The sequence below is a fragment of the Pseudonaja textilis genome, chromosome 11 (genome assembly GCF_049901715.1).
Source record: "Pseudonaja textilis isolate UNSWEBS1 chromosome 11, rPseTex1.2, whole genome shotgun sequence".
Taxonomy (NCBI): Eukaryota; Metazoa; Chordata; class Lepidosauria; order Squamata; family Elapidae; genus Pseudonaja; species Pseudonaja textilis.
In genome coordinates this window covers 11826171-11842071 of record NC_142000.1, presented here as the reverse complement: position 1 = coordinate 11842071, position 15901 = coordinate 11826171, and positions in this window count along the sequence as shown.

Sequence of the window (15901 nt, the reverse complement as noted above, 5' to 3'; positions counted from 1 at the left end):
TATTCTATTCTATTCTATTCTATTCTATTCTATTCTATTCTATTCTATTCTATTCTTATTCTATTCTATAAAGGCTACAGTGCCCCAGGATCCTGTGATCCCCTTTTGCGATTGTCTGACAATCAAAGTCAATGGGGAAGCCCGATTCACTTAACAACCGTGTTACTAACTTAACTCCAGTGATTCACTTAGCAACTGTGGCAAGAAAGGTTGTAAAATGAGGCAAAACTCTCTTAAAAATGCTTCACTTAGCAACCTAAATTTTGTGCTCAACTGTGGTCGTAAGTCGATGACTACCTATGGCCTTTGCAAGGTCCAAGGACCATCTGAAACGTACCTCTTTTGGTGACGCCCTGATCAGAGCAACTGTGTCACACAATTTGATAGGGAACCACCAAATATAACCAGTCCCTTTAGGCTACAATTGCAAAAAGAAAAGAAAAAGTAGCAATGATATTTCCTGTCAAGAACAGAAAACTTGGTCTGCTTTCTCAAAAAAAAAAATCCTATTTCCCCCGAGAGAAATATCTGCCACTGAAGAGATGGCTCCAATTGGCATCTCTCAGATCTGACTAAACATTCTATAATGGGATAAGGGTTTTGTTTGCTTATTTCCCTCAGGTATTGAGCGACGCCTCACGTGGAGCTAAGCAAGGGTTAAGATGTTGTTTCTTCCTGCAGAACAATGAAAAGGTGGAACAGCCTCCGGGAGGAATTTCCCTTGAGATTAAGCCTAGGAGCCTGAGTTGCCAGAGAAGCTACTGAAGGAGAGAGACCTTTATTTATATATTTGTTAAATTGATGTTGCTGTCCAACTCCACAGTCACTCTGGCTGGCATACAGTCAAGTCATTACGAAAATATGAGTGAAACCCTGCAACTGTCTGGAGGAGGGGAAAAAAAACCCCATAAATTCTAAAATGGTACAAGATGTAGGACCTGGTCTAACCCCAAGGCTTGTGGGAAAAGCCAAATTTTCGGGGCTCTTTTAAACATGGTTAAAGTGGGGACCAGGCAAATCTTAAGGTGTTCCAGAGAGCAGGTGCAGTAACAGAGAAGGCCATGCTTTCTGGGTACTGTCAGGTGAGGCTGTTGAATAGAAGGACTAGGTGTGGGCCAATTCTATTCAACTGAGTTTTGGTCAAAAATATGTTGAGCCTCTAGTGCAGAGAAGATAAACAAAAATAAGGGGACTTGGAGGCTAAAACTTATAAAGAATTGGGTATGTCTAGTTTAATGAAAAGAAGGAGTAGGGATGACATGAAATCAGTCTTCCAATATCTAAAGGGCTGCCACAAAGAAGGGGTCAACCTATTGTCCAAAACACCTGAAGGGAGGACAAGAAGCAAGAAGTTTGGAAACTAGTCAAGGAAAGAACCAGCCTGGAGTCAAGGAGAAACTTCCCGAGTGAGAACAATTAGTGGAACACCTTTCCTTCAGAAGTTGTGGGTGCTCCAAAATTGGAGATTTTTTAGGAAGAAATTAGACAACCTTTTGTCTGAAAGGCTAGAGAGTTTCCTGCTTGAGCATGGGGTTGAGATAGATTTCCAAAATCCCTTCCAACTCTGTTATTCTGAATTATGGAAGTTTGCTATATAAAGGAAGACAGACAATCCTTTTAGACCCAAAGCCATGAAGAGTTTCATAATAGGTAACCAGTACTTTGAACTGTATCCAGAAGCCTTCTGGTGTTCAAATCAATTTATCAATTTCATACATCTCTGCAACCACCACTAGATTCATGCTCTGGAGCCTGATTATTTGAGGGCCATTGCTCTCCCATGGTTTCTTGCTGTCATTAAGGTAGGCAGGGTCAATATCTATCAAACAATGCCCTCTAATAGGACCCAGGAAGTGTGCCTTCTCTGTCATGATATTGGCCTTCTGGAATAGCGTTGCCCCAGAAATCCATGTAGCTTTCACCTTAATATGTCCTAGAAGTCTTTAAAAATATGGCTCTTTTCCCAGATTCTTTGGAATCTTTAAAGTGTCTGGAATTTGTGTCATTTGTATTCTTCTGGTTTAGTATTTTTTATTTTTCAGTTTAAGATGCCCATAATTATTTTGGAGTTGGGCGGCCTTAAATTTAATAAACAAAAAGTAAATTCCCAGCTCTTAACAATGGACAATGAAAGATAGGTGAAACTTCCCTTACTGACTTTGTAAGTAAGTGTCTGCCCCATTTGTGAGAATTTCACCAAACAGATATTTTTCTTTGGACGCAAAATCTAGATGCAATTTCTTTTCCAACAAGTAATAATTATTACTTATGTCTTCCAAAGTCATTCCATGAGATGTATATTGAATCGGGAATCACGTTTTAATTTCTTTATTCACACAGACAAAGTCTATCCATGTGTTACAGTTCATTTCCGACCTGCCTATTGAAATGTCAGTGTAAGAGACATTCAAACCAGCAACTTAGTATATTGGGTGACTAAGGTCTTGTTTATACATTTGGGAGAAAGGACCCATTTCTCCATTTTACTTTTTATGTCTAAGACTTTGAAGTTCTCATAGGAATGTCCCAAGAGAACCTTACTAATTAGATCCCGTAAAAGAAAACAACTGTAAAAAGTAGGGAATCAGATGTAAGGGACTGGCTAGTACAGGAAGGTCAAGAAAACATGTGAAAGAATAGGGTGTTCAGGACTTGGAGAGCTCCAGGATAGGAGAAAACTGCCAATATTAGATCAAGGGTCTTCAAACTTGGCAAGTTTATGACTTGTGGACTTCAGCTCCCAGAATTCCTGAGCTAACATGACTGGAGGAAGAATTCTGGGAGTTGAAGTCCACAAGTCTTAAAGCTGTCAAGTTTGAAGACCCCTGTATAAGAAAGTAAGTAGAACTTTCAATCAGTATGGTGCCATTCCACCAAACTGCCATCTTTAAAGCCTTTTTACTTCTTAATATTTTTAAAACATTAAAAGGCGCCAGGCTAGAAAACAAGAGACCGTGAATTCTAATCCTGCCAGAGGCACGAAAGCCAGCCGGATGACCTTGGGCCAGTCATTCTCCCTCAGCCCAACTCACCAGTCACGGGGTTGTTGTGAGGAGAATTGGAGAAAGGTGAGTTATTTGTAATCGTAATAAAATGGATTATAAATAAATAAGTACGATAACTATAGAAACGGGATCTGGCTAATTTCAAAAAGAACAGAGGCATGGCTGGATCCACACGGGACTGGGTAAACCAGATGGAGGGGAAAGAATCAAATCTGGCTTATCTCATCTGCAGTGGGTTCTGCCATGCTGTAATCAAGCTTTGCATGGATGTAACCTCAATATTTCTGCAACCTCTGCCACTTTTGGCTTCAGCTGCTATGAGCGGTCACAGATCATCTTGTAAACGGCGTGACCCTGGCACTCTAATCATGGCTTGCATTTTTGCCTGCACAAGGACGCTTTATTCTCCGTTCAAGAAAATTACTTTTGAATAGGGTGATTCTTCCAAGCAGATTTCACATTGTTCCACTCTTATAGACAGAATCTTGCCAAAGTAAAGCACTACTGTCTACATCATGGTTGTCCAGCCTTTTGGCTTGCCTGGGCCACACTGAGTGAAGAGGAATTTTTTTGGGCCGCATATAAAAATGTACAACATACTTAACGTATGTAAACCATGTAACAAGGTTAAAAGTTTATGATCTTGTGGGGTTGCATTATTAGCTGTCCAGGGCTGCATGCAGCTTGCGGCCCACAGATTGGACATAGGTGATCTACATCAAGCACATACTCGGAACTATTAGGGAGGAGCTGTCTTCACCCACTTTCACTCACACAAATTATCTGAAATGAGCTATCTTTTGCACCTCTGATTCCTATGAGAATCTGGCCCACTATATGTCACCACATAAATTTGTAAAACTTGGCATGTTACTTACAGAGACTGAAATAACTGTCACCGGTTCTAATTTGGACATAACTTCCCAGAAGAAGAAGAAAGTGGAAGAAAAGAACTAAAGAGAGAAAGAGAGAGAAAGAGAAGAAATAGAGAGTTTTAATACTTTGTCTTTCTTTGTGTAGCAGATATTAACTGATGGTACATAACATTGTGAAAGTACACCCACTTAATTTACTAGCCAAATCTTAGAGATTTGTTCTCTCCAGCCAAGTGACATCCAATCCAGCTATTTCAACAAAAGGATTTTTCTTTTTCCAGAAAGATTTCTCAATCAGTAAGAAATATATACAGCTTTCTGAACTCAAGAAACCTTGAAAGGGAAGCACCACATATTGGAGAAAGGACATTTGCTTTGCAGACAAAAAGGTTCAGCTAGGCCCAGATATGACCCATGAAAAAAGACACTCTGATTTGAAATACTGAACAATGCTGGGCAATCAGACTAGGAACACTGAGTTAAGATGGATTGCTGGTTTGCCTGCAGGTAATGTTTTTATACTTCAAAAAAAAAAAAATGTTTGCATGAATTTATCCAATTGTGCACACACCAAATCCATAGGCAAATGGGAATTAAGCCATGCGCTTATATTCAACTTTTTTAAAAAAGTAGAATAATATTAAGGAAAAGTGCCACACCAATGCATATTTTGAAACAAAGCCTTCAGGAAGAGTGCAACACACAACCACTGGAAGTTGTGTAGAAAATCCATTCAACTGTCCCCTCTCCAAATTTGCAACCTAACCAGGAAATGGGTCCAAAACCGACTTGAGATGAGGAATACGAGAAACTGAACCTAGGTTTTTGGCTATCCTCGTGTCTTTTCTGGAAATCTTTGTTTAGCAATTTCTACAGAAATGTCTACCCTTGCAGACTAAACACCCACTTCCAAGGCAGCTTTAAAAGTGATGACAAAGCAATAATTTGATCCCAAGCTTTGGTATTCTGAATTTTGATTTGACTGCCTTGGATTTGGCCAGAATTTGGCCAGGAAGTCAGCATTCACAAACAACAACCTTCCCCCCCTCCCCCAAACCCTCTTCATTTTAGGCCACATTAGTTCTGTTTGCCTTCTGGTTTTCTGTTTTGCTGGAATCCAAACACCAAGCAGGGATTCACATGTAACTATTTCTCCAATCTTTCTTCTGCTGACAGCCAGACCTCAAACTAAGCAGAGCTTTCCCTCTTCCAGAAACTCCATGAGAAAGGGACGGCCACAGAAACTTCAAGCCTTCCACGTTCTTAAAAGAGGCTGGTTTTTATTTTTTATTTTTTGCAGACCAAAAGCCATGCACAACCCAGAAGGTCTGCTCGATGCCCAACCTTCAGGAAGTAAGCTCCTCCCGCGCCCGTCCCTTCCTCCCATTGTCCCGGGGGACACGGGAGGGAAATGAGATCGGAAGGCACCTGCCCCATTGTTCAAAGCGGTGGTTTGCATCTCCAGTCCTTCTTCCTGCCCTTTCGACCTCAGCCTTTACTTTCCACCCAACAAAGCGAGAAACCCCGGGAGAGGGTTAGGGTTGGGGGGGTTGGCTTGGGGGTTTCCTTGCATTTTGTCTTCCTTGCCTGGGATGGAGAAGAAAGAAGGAAGGTGGGAAGACACCCCCGCCACTTCCTTCCTTCTCCCCCTTCGATCCCCACCCGCCTCTGCATACATACGTGCGACGGGCTCTCCACGATCCCGAAGTTTCTCTCCCTTCTGCGGACTTCCTCTGGGGGCGGCGAGACGGCTTTCCTCGCAGGACCGCCGGAGGCATGTTGAGCCCAGCAGAATCTGGCCGGAGTTTGGGGTTTTTGGGGGCTTCCCCCTCTCGCACCTCCTTTCCACGGAGAGGACCGCAAAGCCAATTAACCGGAACCGCTGCAGGCTACACAGCACACACGCACGGACGGGGTGGAGCACGGTGTGTGTGTGTGTGTGTGTACGGGGGAGGAGGGGGGGGAGGAAGGCGTGCGCCCTCCCCCTCCCCCACCCTCCCGGATCCCCTCGTGCAGCCGAGCCCCTCCTCCCCCACTTCCCGGCGAGACAATGGCTCACTCCGCCCGGCTTTTTGTGGCCACTGCAGGAGGCAGAGCTCTGAGCTCTCCGAGGCCCCCTCCCCCCTCCCTCCCTCCTTCCCCAGATCCGGTGGGCAGGTGGGACCAAACGGGCTTTCGCTTCTCTCCAAAGCCCCCGACTTGGAGAAGAAGTCCTGGCAGGAGGGTGGGGGGGGGGCGCCCTTGGGGAACCCGAGCCGTTCTGCCGAGAGCGCAAGGCGCTATAGCTCCAGCAGAGCGAGCCGGGAGGGTGGGAAGCCCCTGTCCCGCCCCAGGCGGGGCTACATCCTACCCCCCCACCTCCCTCCCCTTCTTCCAGCCGCCCCAATCAGGGACCGGCAAGCCGGAGTGGGTGGTGGGGGAGGGTGGAGAAAGGCAGGGAGGGGAGGAGGGGGTGCGAGCCCGCCCTCCTCCTCCTCCTCCTCCTCTTACCGGAGCGCATCCGAGCAAGAGGCCTGCCTCTCCGTGCGGGCTCGCACAGCGCGGAGCGGGCCAGCGGAGGAAAGGCGAGCACGGTGCATTTAAGGCTCCAGACCTCTTTGGCAGCCGGGCAAAGATGCTCCCCGCCCGGGACGGCCAGCCGCGATACAAGCGGCGGAAGACGCGGAGAGACATCCGGGCGGGGTGGGGTTCGGTTCGGTTGGGGTCCCAGGGCAACCCAGCCCCGCGCTGCCTGCCACCCACAGTCCCAGCCTGCTTTGCCGGAGGGGGCGGGTGGGCTGCAGGAACAAAGGAAGCGGCGGATGTCTAAGGGTCCCCCCGCCCCCGCGCTTTCCCGGCCAAGAGAAGGGCTTTGAGGATGCCTTGGGTTTGCCTCTCCAGCTGGACTGCGACGAGGCTGCCTTGGCTCTTCACGCGTTAACTGGACCCGAGCACGGGTGGGCCGGGGTTTAGGGCCACGTGGGAATCTTCTTTGGTGGTTGCAGGGAAGGGAAGGGTTGCTTTTCTCTTTGTGCTGTTGAGGTCCGCTCAATTCGGGCACTGACTCTTTTATTCCTGGGGAGCAAGGAAGATCCCCCCGCCCGGATCTGATGGGAAATGCCCAGCTGCCCTGTAGATGGGACACCTGAGAGGATGTCCCTTGTAGGCCAGGATAGTTCTGGCCATAAAAATACACCCGTGGTTAACCCTGGTGATTCCTAACCAAACATAGCATTTTTCTGCTAATCCATCAGGCCAGGGTTTTTTTTTCCCTTCCCTTCCCTTCCCTTTCCTTTCCTTCCCTTCCCTTCCCTTTCCTTTCCTTCCCTTCCCTTCCTTTCCTTTCCTCCCCCTTCCCTTCCCTTCCCCTTCCTTTCCTTTCCTTTCCTTTCCTTTCCTTTCCTTTCCTTTCCTTCCCTTCCCTTCCTTTCCTTTCCTTCCCTTCCCTTCCCTTTCCTTTCCTTCCCTTCCCTTCCTTTCCTTTCCTCCCCCCTTCCCTTCCCTTCCCTTTCCTTTCCTTTCCTTTCCTTTCCTTTCCTTTCCTTTCCTTTCCTTTCCTTTCCTTTCCTTTCCTTCCCTTCCCTTCCTTTCCTTTCCTTCCCTTCCCTTCCCTTCCCTTTCCTTCCCTTCCCTTCCTTTCCTTTCCTTTCCTCCCCTTCCCTTCCCTTCCCTTTCCTTTCCTTTCCTTTCCTTTCCTTTCCTTTCCCTTTCCTTTCCTTTCCTTTCCTTTCCTTTCCTTCCCTTCCCTTCCTTCCCTTTCCTTCCTTTCAGATTTTATTAATATAGGACACAGTGGGACCATCCTTGGTATTGTCTCTGCCATACACACAACTGCGGACAATGAGTTCATTTTATGACCATGGTGTTTACTTAACGACCACTGAAAAGAGTGTCATACATGCTTACCTGGACTTATGTCCATCAGGCCGGTTTTTTCATTTATTGGGTTAAATGCAGAGTCAGGGCCCTTTTACTTACTGAAGAAGCCCCGTTGTTCCGTTTTCCAGTTCAGGAGACACATTAAACAAAAAAACCCCACAGATTATTCATTAGATCCCTTCATTAATTATTCATTAAATTCATCAAGCTTCATTTCAACATTTTATTTAGGTTTTTTTGCCTGCATGGTCCCTTCAAACCTGTGAGATTGTGGTCTCAAACCATTGTAGTCAGTGGTGGGATTCAAAATTGTTTACTACCCGTTCTGTGAGCGTGGCTTGGTGGACGTGGCAGGGGAAATATACTGTAAAATCCCCATTCCCTCCCCATCCCACTAACCTACTTTCCAGCTCCGTTCTCCTGTACAGGGCAACCAAAGAAGACCCAGCCAATCAGGAGGCAGAGAATAGATGGGGGAGGGGCCAGTCAGAGGTGGTATTTGCCGGTTCTCTGAACTACTCAAAATTTCTACTACCGGTTCTCCAGAACTGGTCAGAACCTGCTGATTGTAGTCTGTCAATTACAGCTTTAGGGAATCATATATGTAGCTTGGTGACGGATGAACCTGGTTAGAAAAAGAAGAGTTAAAAGTTATGATAGCGGAGCATGAAAATTGGGTGTTAATAGGAAACTGTGTCAGTTTGTTGCAGTAGAATTATAGTCTTGTGATACCTTAAAATAGGAGTGAGGAAAGAACCTGATTCCATAGCAAATAATAGATCACAGAGCAGCAGTTTGCCTTGTAGAGAAGAATTGGATGGGAGACATGAAGGGAGAATGGATTTCTTCTCCAAAGCCCCTGTGGGCTGGACAAGAAGTAATGAGTGGATGCTTGTTAAAGAGAGATCCAACCTAGAAGGAAGGAAAAATTTCTGACAAGGAGAATAATCAATGGTATAGCTCAGGCGTCTCCAACCTTTTGGACCTCAGGGACCACCAAACTCATAATTTTAAATCTCCCGGACCAGAGACCCTGGGAAAATCCCCCCAAAAGTCTGTAGGAAAATTCCCCACCCCATTTTCGTACCAATCGATCATTCTTTATTTGGGATTACAGGATACCATCTCCAGCTCTGTTCTCAGGAGGAGAGAGAGAGAGAGGGAGAGACTTTTGGCTTCATGCAAGGAAAGCAGCAGAAGTCTTTCTTTCTCTTTGTGTTCCCACACGGCCTGGATTAATTGCTTTGGGGGATGACATTTCTCTGTGGACCACCAAAATTTTCTCGTGGACCACCAGTGGTCCCTGGCCCACTGGTTGGCGACCACTGGTATAGCTTGCCTTCTGGAATTGTGGGCACTCCATCACTAGAGGTTTTCAAAAATAGACAACCATTTGAAACCTCCCAATCTATGATTCTAAGTTCTGTCTCCTTTCTTGCTATGTAACTGTCTTTTCTTTCCTCTCCCTCCTCTCTCCTCTCCTTTCCGCTTCTTCCAAGGCTTCTGCTAGGAAGGCACAGATCATCCTTGGCAGATGTTTGAATTGATCTCATCCAAAAGCACTTTGGGGATTAGCTCAAGAGCCATAAGCTGCCCATCTTTTCCACAAAGAGCAACTGATTGATTGCAGTGCTGCATAATACTTAATGGGATAAAGTCATCTAGCGCGCAATTATCTTGCGTTGGTAGATGCATCTCCAAGATTGCTTCCAATGCTTCGACAATTCCAAATCCATGTGTGATGAATGGACAAGATGGACTTCATCTTCTTATATGTAAATCATCAACTGTGTCATTGAATCGAAATAAACCTGGGTTTATCTTGCTGCAGGTCATCCTAAGCTCTTATTAACCTGAAATTCTAAGCCTATTTTAAAACTGTAGTGTGTTAGTCTCCCACTAGGGCCTGGACTTTCACTTTCACCTTAAATTCCCCAAGTCCATTTTTTTCTTCTTTCACACAAAAAGTCTGTAAGGGGTTCTTGACACCAAGAAATATAGATACTATCTAATTTGCAATTTAAAGAAATAAATTTAGCTATTCTCAGAAAGTTCCATCATCTTCACCAACTAGTCCTCTACTGTGGGTGGTGATGAATTTTTCCATCCATATTCCGTTTTTCTCCTAACTGTAACTGTTCTGTTAACCTTTCCTCCAGAAAGTTACATTTGTTTATGGACCAAAACATGCAATCATTTCAGAAACAATAAGGGATATAAAATGGGGGTTTATAACAAAATATTATGTTCCATAAAGCTCCCAAGATCAAATTTACACTTACATATTCTATAGCTGTTTTCAAATGATTTCATTTTTAAATTTTTTTCCCCCAAAGTAGAAAAACTATCACATGGGGAAGAATTATTCTAGCTCAATCTGTAATTTGCACTAATATATCTCAGGGGGAAAATCTCCTGCCCTCCAGGTTTTCCCTACCCAAATGCCGGAATATAGACAAAATTCCTCTTATGCTCTCTGTGGTCCATCTATGCAATCACTTAATTCAACCTGATTCTATTTTAATCAAGCATGTATGAGAAAACAAGTATGTGTCAGCTCATAAAATATGCTGGAATCCTGACAGTATGAACATAACATATAAACATAAATATAAATGGATATAAGTATATACATAATAAATGAGTACAAATAAATGGGAACCATAGGACAGGCACAGGAGGCACACAGACCTTCTTAGAAATGGAGCAAAGTGCACAGTAGACTGTTTGAGGTTGAAGCTGTGAGGGTTTGAGTCTTGTAACAACAGTTACAGGTAGTGAGTTCCAGGCACTGTCAACTCTGTTGCTGAAGTCGTTGAAGTCGTATTTTCTGCAATTGAGTTGGGAGCTATTTATTTTGAATTTGTATCTATTACTTGCCCGTGTGTTATTGTGGTTGAAGATGAAGTAGTCATTGACAGGTAGGACATTGTAGCAGACAATTTAGTGTACTAAGCTTAGGTCAGACCGTAGGCAGCATAGTTCTAAGTTGTCCAGGTCCAAAATTTCAGGCTTGGTGGCATAAGGTAATCTATTGCGAGCTGAGGAGTAGAGCACTCTTCTTGTGAAATACCTCTCGATTTGTTCAATTGTATTAATGTCCATTATACAGTGTGCATGACAGGCAGATGAGCTATATTCAAGAATTGGTCTGGTGAAGGTTTTATATACCCTGGTTTGCAAGGTGTTACCGGAGAAGAAGCTTTGCAAAGTTACTCCAACTCCGCACGTACAGAACATTAAAATTCAGGAAGAGGTGTAAATGAAATCATCTAACACCGATACAGCAGCTTTCCCTAAATTAAAGCCCTTGGAGGACGTCAGTCTACAACGGCAGCTGTCTAACAATCTACAGAGGCTGTGAAAGTCTGAAACATGGAACCCAACACATCTGGATTGAGTGAACAATAGAATGCTGTCTCTCCAAACTACGGAAAAGGAAGACGCAAGCAGGCATGGAAGGCAATCCTTCCCATCATGGTTGTTTCTGGGGCTGAGCACCATCTGGTGTTCAGTTTCATTATCCTGCAAAAATGCTGACGGCTCTGAAGGCTCACATAAAAAGGCCATTTTTGATGGATCGCTCAGGGAATTGATGATGTTGAACTTTACGATTTATGTTCAAGTAATGGAACAGGGGGAGGATTAAGTAGAACAGTGATGCTCAAAAGGGTTTTTTTTTTATAAGCTTCCTTTTAGCATGGGTCTCTAGAAAAGAGGATATCAAACAAAAAAAAGGACAACGTTTTGCAAAACAAGGCGGTCATGTTTATCAGTAGAGAGAAAAAATATATTTGTAAATGGAAACAATAAGCATTCCATTCTATGCATTATTATGGTCAATTACCATAAATAGGATCCATCCCGTCTTGAAGATAAAGAAATCATGGCTCGTTTGACTCAATCGTTTGATTTCTCACTGTCGCTTGTACTCTTGTGATCTCCTGTCTGAACTATGGCAATGCACTCTACATGGGGCTCAGGGGTGGTATTCAGCCGGTTTGGGCCGGTTTGAATCAGATGTTACATTTACATCTCGTTTGCCAAACTGGTAGTTCAGCCAATTGACCTCCCAGGAGTCTCCGCGTGGCCCATTTTGGATGGAGGTAAGTGCAGGGTCTGCGCAGAGGCTCTGGGAGGGTGAAAAAAACAGGCCTTCTGAAAGTTCTGGAAGTCTGGAAACAGGCTTGTTTCTGGCTTCTGGTGGGCCTCTGGCAGTGGTGGGATTCAATTTTTTTTACTATCGGTTCTGTGGGCGTGGTTTGGTGGGCGTGGCAGGGGAAGGATACTGTGAAATCTCCAGTCAGAGGCGGGATTTGCCAGTTCTCCGAATGACTCAAAATTTCCGCTATCGGTTCTCCAGAAATGATCAGAATCTGCTGAATACCCATCTCTGGCCTCTGGAGCCTGGGGGAGGCCATTTTTGCCCTCCCAGAGGCCCGAGGGAAGCCTTTGGACTCCGGGGAAGGCAAAAAATGACTAATAAATGGCATTGGTTATTCAGCACTTGTGAAACCAATCCTCCACAAATTGCATTGGTTGCCATTGTGTTCTTGGGTGCAATTCGAGATGCTGGTTGTTTTCTCAAAAACCCTTCTTGACTTGGGATTGGATTACACAAGGGACTGTTTCTCCCCAGTTGGTTCTGTTTGTCCAATCCAGTCTGGTGGGATGGATATAACTTGGGTCCCATTGACAAAAGAAGCGATTGGGCTTTTCCAGCCAGCATGGGAATTGAAGTCCACAAGTCTTACGTTGCCAGGTTTGGAGACCCTGAACTAAGGAATATTGGTTGATGGAGAACAGGATGGCCCAGACTCTGCTAGCCTTTTGTAAGGCCCTAAAGACCTTGCACGGTGGCTCGGTAGCTAAGACACTGTATTTGTCCATCAGAAAGCTCAGCATTTTGGTGGTTCAAATCCCTAGTGCTCCGTAACAGAGTGAGCTCCCGTTCCTTGTCCCAGCTTCTGCCAACCTACAAGTTCGAAAACATGCAAAAAATGCAAGTAGAAAAAGAGGGACCACTTTGGTGGGAAGGTAACAGCTTTCCATGCATTTTTGGTGGCTAGTCATGCCGGCCACATGACCACAGAGATGTCTTGGGACAGAGTTGGCTCTTTGGCTTTGAAACAGAGATGAGCACCGCCCCCTAGAGCCAGAAATGACTAGTATGTATGTGCAAGGGGAACCTTTACCTTTAAAGATTTGACTCTGGGCCCAGGTTGGGGGTCCCAAAGGTATGTAGGGACCAGTTTCTGGATTAATTTACCAATTACGATGTGTGATTTATTCTTGGCTGTGATGTATTTTACTTTTTTATACTGTTGCAATTGGTTTTCATTTTGTTCACTGCGCAGTCACTTGTTGAGATGGGTGGTCATACAAATGGAATAAATAAATAAGGCAAGAAAACAAATTCCTGGCTTGCCTCCCTTTCTACTGCAATTGGTTCACCAGTTGGCTCTTAGACCAATATTCTTTGAAAGAACCGTGGTGCAGAACTGCAGACTGTTATTGTTATTATTATTATTTTTAACAAATTGACGTCCTTGCCCCAGTGTGCAAACAAGCTGTGGGAAAGAGACTCAGAAAGTCTCACTCCAAATTGTACACCTGGATATTGGTCCTAATGTGAAACAGTTCACTTGCTAGAATGAAATCCCTTTCATCTTAATCTTTCTAAAGAGAATTGGGAGAGATTTGTGCTTGGAGAGGAGAAAAAAAGTCACTTTCAATTCAGATATAGCTATCAAAGGCCTAGGACTTTCCTTGTTTTTCAGAAAAGGGAGATTAGCGTATTGCCTGATCTTGCTTGCATCTAATGACAGCTTTTCTAGTCTCTTTTTCTCTTTCTCCCTCCCTCCCTCCAACTCCCTCTCTCTTCCTCTACACCTCTTTCTCTCTCTCTCTTTTTAAATTTTGTCTCGCATTTTGGAGGAAAGATAACTGCCATCATTCCCTGAAACTAGGTCAAGTCACCTAATGATTATTTTAGAGGTTGTTCAAGTGCAGATTCATCTGCTGGTTCTCATCTGATCTACCTTATCTATCTAAGATGCCAGATGCCAACAATTATTTCATAAGAAAACAAGTAAAGATTCTCTCCAGTCAGTCTTGATTTGGGGCTGTTTAGTGGCTGCAATGTGGATGCCCCTTCTTCTGGGATCTATTTCTGGTCCCTCCCCACTTGGCTACTTACAGACCTGGCACTTTCTGAGCGATATTCTGAGCGGAATCAGAAATTTCTTCGTGCTATGACATGGACCTCAGTACATGCCTTGAGGCTTTTTACTCCTAGTTAATTAGCTTAGGTTTAGGGATGCGGTGGCTCAGTGGCTAAGACGCTGAGCTTGTCGATCAGAAAGGTCGGAAGTTCGGCGGTTCGAATCCCTAGCGCTGCGTAACAGAGTGAGTTCCTGTTACTTGTCCCAGCTTCTGCCAACCTAGCAGTTCGAAAGCATGTAAACATGCAAGTAGAAAAATAGGGACCACCTTTGGTGGGAAGGTAACAGCGTTCCGTGCGCCTTCAGCATTTAGTCATGCCAGCCACATGACCACGGAGACGTCTTTGGACAGTGCTGGCTCTTCGGCTTTGTTACGGAGATGAGCACCGCCCCCTAGAGCTGGAAACAACTACCACATATGTGCAAGGGGAATCTTTACCTTTACCTTAATTAGCTTAGGAGTTCCCAGTACTCATAGATTTGCAATTCTCAGATATCTGAGGGAGAAGCAATAACTCCTGTGGTGTCCCATGATGAATTAGAAACATTTACAAGTGAAGCCATGGGGCTTATTCAGCGGACTCGAAAGTTTTGTTTTTAAAAGATCGCATTATTAGGGAAAGAACTATTCTCCCCCTGGAATCATCAGATCAGAAATGTACCTGCTATTTACATTTGCAAGTGCCAACTACATCATGAGAAAACACCTCATTTTATGGTACGAGTAAGGAAAAAGTAATTTGCAAGAAGCAAATAACTTAAGATCGTTTCACAGTTAATGAGGCTGTTCACTTTGGGTAGTTTCTTGCAGCAGCTGAAATGCTTTAGATGTGTTCGAAAATGTAGCTTTTTTAATGAGTAAAAATGGGTGTCTAGGTAAAAAACCAGTAATGGTATTAAAGGGAATATGTGAGATCTAAAACAACGGAAGAGAGTATTTGTAGCTCAGGGCTAACTGTGGAGATTTTGGTGTTCTCTGAACTTGATGGTTTTCTTGCAGATGTTTCTTTACCCAGAACCTGCTCCCTTCTAGCACTGATGATGTTATCTAGTTTGGTAATGAAATATCTGCAAGAAAACCACCAAGCTCAGAGAGTACCAAAGACCCCACATCTAAACCAATGAATAGGTTTGGACAGCATCAAGGTAAGTGAGGGATTTTTTGTTTTCCTGGTTTTTCTATCCATGCCTGCTCTGTTTTCAAATGCTTGTCATCCATTATGGACCATGTTCTTCTAATTTTCTGATAGCTTTAGTAGAGATTTTTATTTGGGACCTGAATCTGTCATGTCCCTTTCGGAGTCGAATCTGAGGAAGAAGATGAACAGCTGACAGGGAGTGGGAGTTTGGCTCTGTTGGCTGTGGAAGAAACTGGGGAAAGGCAGAGTCTGGCTGGGCAGAGCAGGGAAGAGGTAGAACAAGGGAGAGGGAGTTCAGAGGAAGACCCAGGCCTACCCGCTCTTCATCCTAGGGCATACAGGGAGGAATGGAGAAGAGAGCAATGTGGGTTGCATGGTTTATAGGGGAGGAAAGGCCCCTGATTCCCTTCATTAGCCACAACTGGGAAGAGAGTTTAAAAGAGATGCATGCTGAGTGTGGCATCTGCTGTGAACAAACGTAAGTTTATCTTGTGTTGACTTTGGTTATCCGCGTACCTGGCATCATCCCAACTGTGCTGAATTACTGTTGTGCCTTCATGTCTGGAATTCCTTCTCCTGAAGGACTAATTGCCTCATTTTGCCTTGTTTGGGCTTATAGTTACAGTTTTGTTGACCATGTTTTAGACTTGATTCTCTGCAGCTATCTCTGGGAGTGTTTTTCTCCACCTCAGAAGGTAACCAGGACATTGGGGGCAAAGTTGGAGCTAATAAAGGGACTCCTATTGATTATCTGACTGTGTTGCTTTTGTGCCACGCCCCGGGTTGTCACAGAATCTTTT